The sequence below is a fragment of the Phoenix dactylifera genome, chromosome 10 (assembly GCF_051530095.1).
Source record: "Phoenix dactylifera cultivar Ajwa chromosome 10, Ajwa_hap1_PhDact_Kaust_v1.1, whole genome shotgun sequence".
NCBI lineage: Eukaryota > Viridiplantae > Streptophyta > Magnoliopsida > Arecales > Arecaceae > Phoenix > Phoenix dactylifera.
In genome coordinates this window covers 1,125,001-1,130,000 of record NC_143199.1, presented here as the reverse complement: position 1 = coordinate 1,130,000, position 5,000 = coordinate 1,125,001, and positions in this window count along the sequence as shown.

Below are 5,000 nucleotides of genomic sequence, written 5' to 3'. Positions count from 1 at the left end.
CGGTCTCACGGGATGCGCGTCCCGGTCGCACGGGTCGCGCATCCCGGGAGGGCCGACGGAGGAAGCCGGCGCACGGCCGCCGCGCGGACGGCCGGCGGCGGCGCCCATGCGCCGGGGCCTCGGCGGGCGCGTGCCGGCTCCCTCGGGGACGAACGGTGCTGGGCGCGCCCGCCGCGAGGCGACGGACTTGTGCGGAGTGGAGCGGAAGTCCCGCCGCGGCAGCAGCCGCCCCCCCTCCCTACCACCCCGGCGGGGCATCCGCCCAAAGCCCACCCCAAGCGTTCCAAAGTACCGAGGAGCGTTGCAAACGGGAACGGCCCGGACACGCGTCCCGGTCGCACGGGATGCGCGTCCCGGTCGCACGGGTCGCGCGTCCCGGGAGGACAGACCGAGCAAGCCGAGGTGCCGCTCACGGCCGCCGCGAGGGACGTACGGCGCCGGCGCCCGCGCCCCGTGGCACGGCCTAGAGCGTGCCCCCCTGCCACCCCATCGGGGCATCGGCGCAAAGCCCACCGCGGGGTAGATAACCGAAGGCAACGAGGGACGGTGGATGCACATATCCGAGCAGTGGCGATAGGGCCGGAGGGAGCACCGACAGGGCCGTGAGATTTTAAAGTACCGAGGGAATTTGCAAACCGGGCCCGCCCCTCCCCCCGTCCATCGCACGCCGATCGGGGGTCCGGCGCCCCGCGGGGGGCTGCCGGCATGCGCTCCCGGTGCAGGCATCGACGAGCCGCCCGCGACCTCCACTCGGGTCCGAGCCCCCAAGCGCGGATGCCGAAACGCGCCGGCCGCGGCAGCCCCACCCCTGCCACCCCATCGGGGCATCGGCGCAAGGCCCACCCTGGGGTAGATAACCGAAGGCAACGAGGGACGGTGGATGCACATATCTGAGCAATAGCGATAGGGCCGGAGCGAAGACCGAGGGGGTCGGGGGGTTTTAATGTTCCGAGGGAAGTTGGAAACGGGGCCCGCCCGGACGCCCGTCCCTCGCACGCCGATCGGGGGTCCCGCACCCCGCGGGGGGCTGCCGGCATGCGCCCCTAGTACAAGCATCGACGAGTCGCCCGCGACCTCCACTCGGATCCGGCGGCGCACGCGCGGATGGCGAAACGCGGCGGCCGCGGCTGCAGCCCCCCTACCACCCCGTTGGCGCGTCGGCGCAAAGCCCACCCCGGGGAGGATAACCGAAGGCGACGAGGGACGATGCATGCACATATCCGAGCAAATACCGAGAGGGTCGGGGGGAAGACCGAGAGGCAAGGGGTGTTTAGAGTACCGAGGGAAGTTGCGAAAGGGGCCCGCCCGGACGCTCGCCGCTCGCACGCGATCCGGCGGGGCGCACGGAGGGCGCCGCCCATCGCCGGAGCTTGCTCGGTCATCTCTGCCGCACGGACACGTAAGCGCCGCCGCGCAAGGTTCGGCCGGCGGGGCGGATGGTTCGCCGCCGCAGGCCTTTCCCGCAGCCGGAACGTGGGCCCGGCGTTGCGCGCCGGCGGGCCGCGCAATCCGCCGGGGCGCACGGCGGGCGCCGCCCGTCGCCGGGGCTTCGCTCGGTCATCTCGGCCGCACGGACACGTGCGCGCAGCCGCGGAAGGTTCGGCCGGCGGGGCGGACGGTTCGCCGACGCAGGCCTCTCCCGCGGCCGGAACGCGGGACCGGCGTTGCGCGCCGGCGGAAGGCGCGATCCGGCAGGGCGCACGGCGGGCGCCGCCCGGGCTTCGCTCGGTCATCTCGGCCGCACGGACACGTGCGCGCCGCCCATCGCCGGGGCTTCGCTCGGTCATCTCGGCCGCGCCGCCACGTGCGCGCCGCCGCGGAAGGCTTGGCCGGCCGGGCGGACGGTTCGCCGCCGCAGGCCTTTCCCGCAGCATGCGCCCCTTCGCCCGAACGACCGCGGGACTCCGGTACGGCCTAGCCGTCGGCCGCCCGGCTGCAAGCCGTCGGGGCCGCTCGATCCCCGTCGCGTGCCGGCCGCCGCTCGGGCCAGCCGGCCGGCTGCCGCACGTAACCTCTGACCTCATCAGCGGTCGATCCGCACCGCGCTGGTCTTCGGTGCGGACCCGTCGGGGCCGTGCCGCGCCGGCCGTCGCATCCGGTTCCGCAGGCGCCGCCCGGTTGCCTCCCGCCCTCGTGCGCTCGCGCCGGCCGGGCGACGCGGTGCCCGCGGGACTCGGGCATGGTTGAGCCGTCGGCCGCCCGGCGGCATGCCGCCGCCGCTCCGCGCCGCGTGCCGGCTGCGCTCCTCCCCGCGCCCGTCCGCGGGCGGGCCCGCCGCCGCTCGCACCGGCCGGGCGACGCGGTGCCCGCGGGACTCGGGCATGGTTGAGCCGTCGGCCGCCCGGCGGCATGCCGCCGCCGCTCCGCGCCGCGTGCCGGCTGCGCTCCTCCCCGCGCCCGTCCGCGGGCGGGCCCGCCGCCGCTCGCGCCGGCCGGGCGACGCGGTGCCCGCGGGACTCGGGCACGGTTGAGCCGACGGCCGCCCGGCGGCATGCCGCCGCCGCTCCGCGCCGCGTGCCGGCTGCGCTCCTCCCCGCGCCCGTCCGTGGGCGGGCCCGCCGCCGCTCGGCCTAGCCCCCCGGCTGCCGCACGTAACCTGCGACCTCGTCGGCGCTGGATGCGCGTCGTGATAGTTTTCGGTGGGGCGCCGCGGAGGCGCCGGGGGCCCATGCGACGGGCCAGGGGGCGAACGGAGGGCTCGGTCAGCCCTAACAGGGGACCGGCGACAAAGGAGCGGTCGCGCAAAGCTTCGTAAGGGACCCAGACGACGGGCCTACCGATCCGAAGCACCGCGCACGGACGCGCAGCGGGCCCACGACGGGCCGACACGGAAGGCCCGCCGCCAAGGCCGCAAAACCGACAAAGGAACCCACGGGGACGCACCAGAGCGGGCAAAGCTTTCACCGAACGGGACGGGACCGAGCCCCCGCAACAGGCGAGGGCGACGGATCCGACCAAGTAAGGCCGATCCCACTCCACGCACGCGCGGCCGCAGGAACTTCGTGAGGGACGGGACGACCGGCCGACCGAACCGAAGCGCCGCGCACGGCCGCCGCGAGGGCCGGCCGGAGGCATAGACCGAGCGCCGCGCCAGCGGAAGGAGCGTGCCGGCTCCGTCGGGGACCACCTGCGCACGGTCCGTCCGAGCGAGCCGACGGACCGGCGCGGAAGGCCCGGCGCCGAGCCCGCAAAACCGACAAAGGAACCCACAGGGACGCACCAAAGCGGCCCAAGATTTCACCGAGACGGGACCGAGCCCACGCAACATGCGATGGCGACGGATCGGACCAAGTAAGGCCGATCCAACTCCGCGCGCGCGCGGCCGCGAGCACTTCGTGAGGGACAGGAAGACCGGCCGACCGAACCGAAGCGCCGCGCACGGCCGCCACAAGGGCCGGCTGGAGGCGTAGACCGAGAGCCGCACCAGCGGAAGGAGCGTGCCGGCTCCGTCGTGGGCCAACTCCGCGGGGCCCATCCGAGCGAGCCGACGGGCCGGCGCGGAAGGCCCGGCCGAACCCGCAAAACCGACAAAGGAACCCACAGGGACGCACCAGAGCGGACAAAGATTTCACCGAACAGGACGGGACCGAGCCCACGGAACATGCGAGGGCGAAGGATCGGACCAAGTAAGGCCGATCCAACTCCGCGCGCGCGCGGCCGCGAACACTTCATGAGGGACGGGAAGACCGGCCGACCGATGCGAAGCACCGCGCACGGCCGCCGCAAGGGCCGACCGAAGGAATAGACCGAGCGCCGCACCAGCGGAAGGAGCGTGCCGGCTCCGTCGTGGGCCAACTCCGCGGGGCCCATCCGAGCGAGCCGACGGGCCGGCACGGAAGGCCCGGCCGAACCCGCAAAACCGACAAAGGAACCCACAGGGACGCACCAGAGCGGACAAAGATTTCACCGAACGGGACGGGACCGAGCCCACGCAACATGCGAGGGCGAAGGATCGGACCAAGTAAGGCCGATCCAACTCCGCGCGCGCGCGGCCGCGAAAACTTCGTCAGGGACGGGACGACGGGCCGACCGATCCGAAGCGCCGTGCACGGCCGCCGCAACGGCCGGCCGGAGGCGTAGACCGAGCGCCGCGCCAGCAGAAGGAGCGTGCCGGCTCCGTCGTGGGCCCGCTGCGCGTGGCCCATCCGAGCGAGCCGACGGGCCGAATCCCTCGAGGACGAACGGTGCCGGGCACGCCCGCAGCGAGTGCCCACGGCGGGCTTGTGCGGAGTGGAGCGGAAGGCCCGCCGCGGCGGCAGCAGCCCCCCCTCCCTACCACCCCAGCGGGGCATCCGCCCAAAGCCCACCCCAAGCGTTCCAAAGTACCGAGGAGCGTTGCAAACGGGAACCGCCCGGACATGCGTCCCGGTCGCACGGGATGCGCGTCCCGGTCGCACGGGTCGCGCGTCCCGGGAGGGCCGACGGAGGAAGCCGAAGTGCCGTGCGCGGCCGCCGCGACGGCCGGACGGCGGCGGCGCCCGTGCGCCGCGGCAAAGGCGGGAGCGGCCCGGCTCCGTCCGGGGCGCCGCGAGCTTCGGTCGAACCTTTGCCGTGACTCTTCGCAATAGGCCAAGCCCATTCACACTTGGCCAAGCCTAGGCCAAGCCAAGGCCTCCAATGCTTGGCCAAGTGCCTCCAAGGTCGGCCAAGACGGTGCCCAGCGTGCCAAAGCCATGGCATGCCCATGCGCGGCCCAAGCCGCGCCCATGAGCCCCAGCCGCACGCGGCCGCGCGCGCCCGCGCCCAGGCCACGGCCGCGCTGCGCGCCTGGCGCGCGCGCCCGCGCCCAGGCCACGGCCGCGCCCAGGCCCCGGCCGCGCCGCGCCCGCCCAGGCCCCGGCCGCGCCGCGCCCGCCCAGGCCCCGGCCGCGCCGTGCCCAGGCCGCGCGCGCCCGCGCCCAGGCCACGGCCGCGCGCGCCCGCGCCGACGCCCCGGCCGCGCTGCGCGCCTGCCGCGCGCGCCCGCGCCCAGGCCCCGGCCGCGCGCGCCCGCGCCCAGG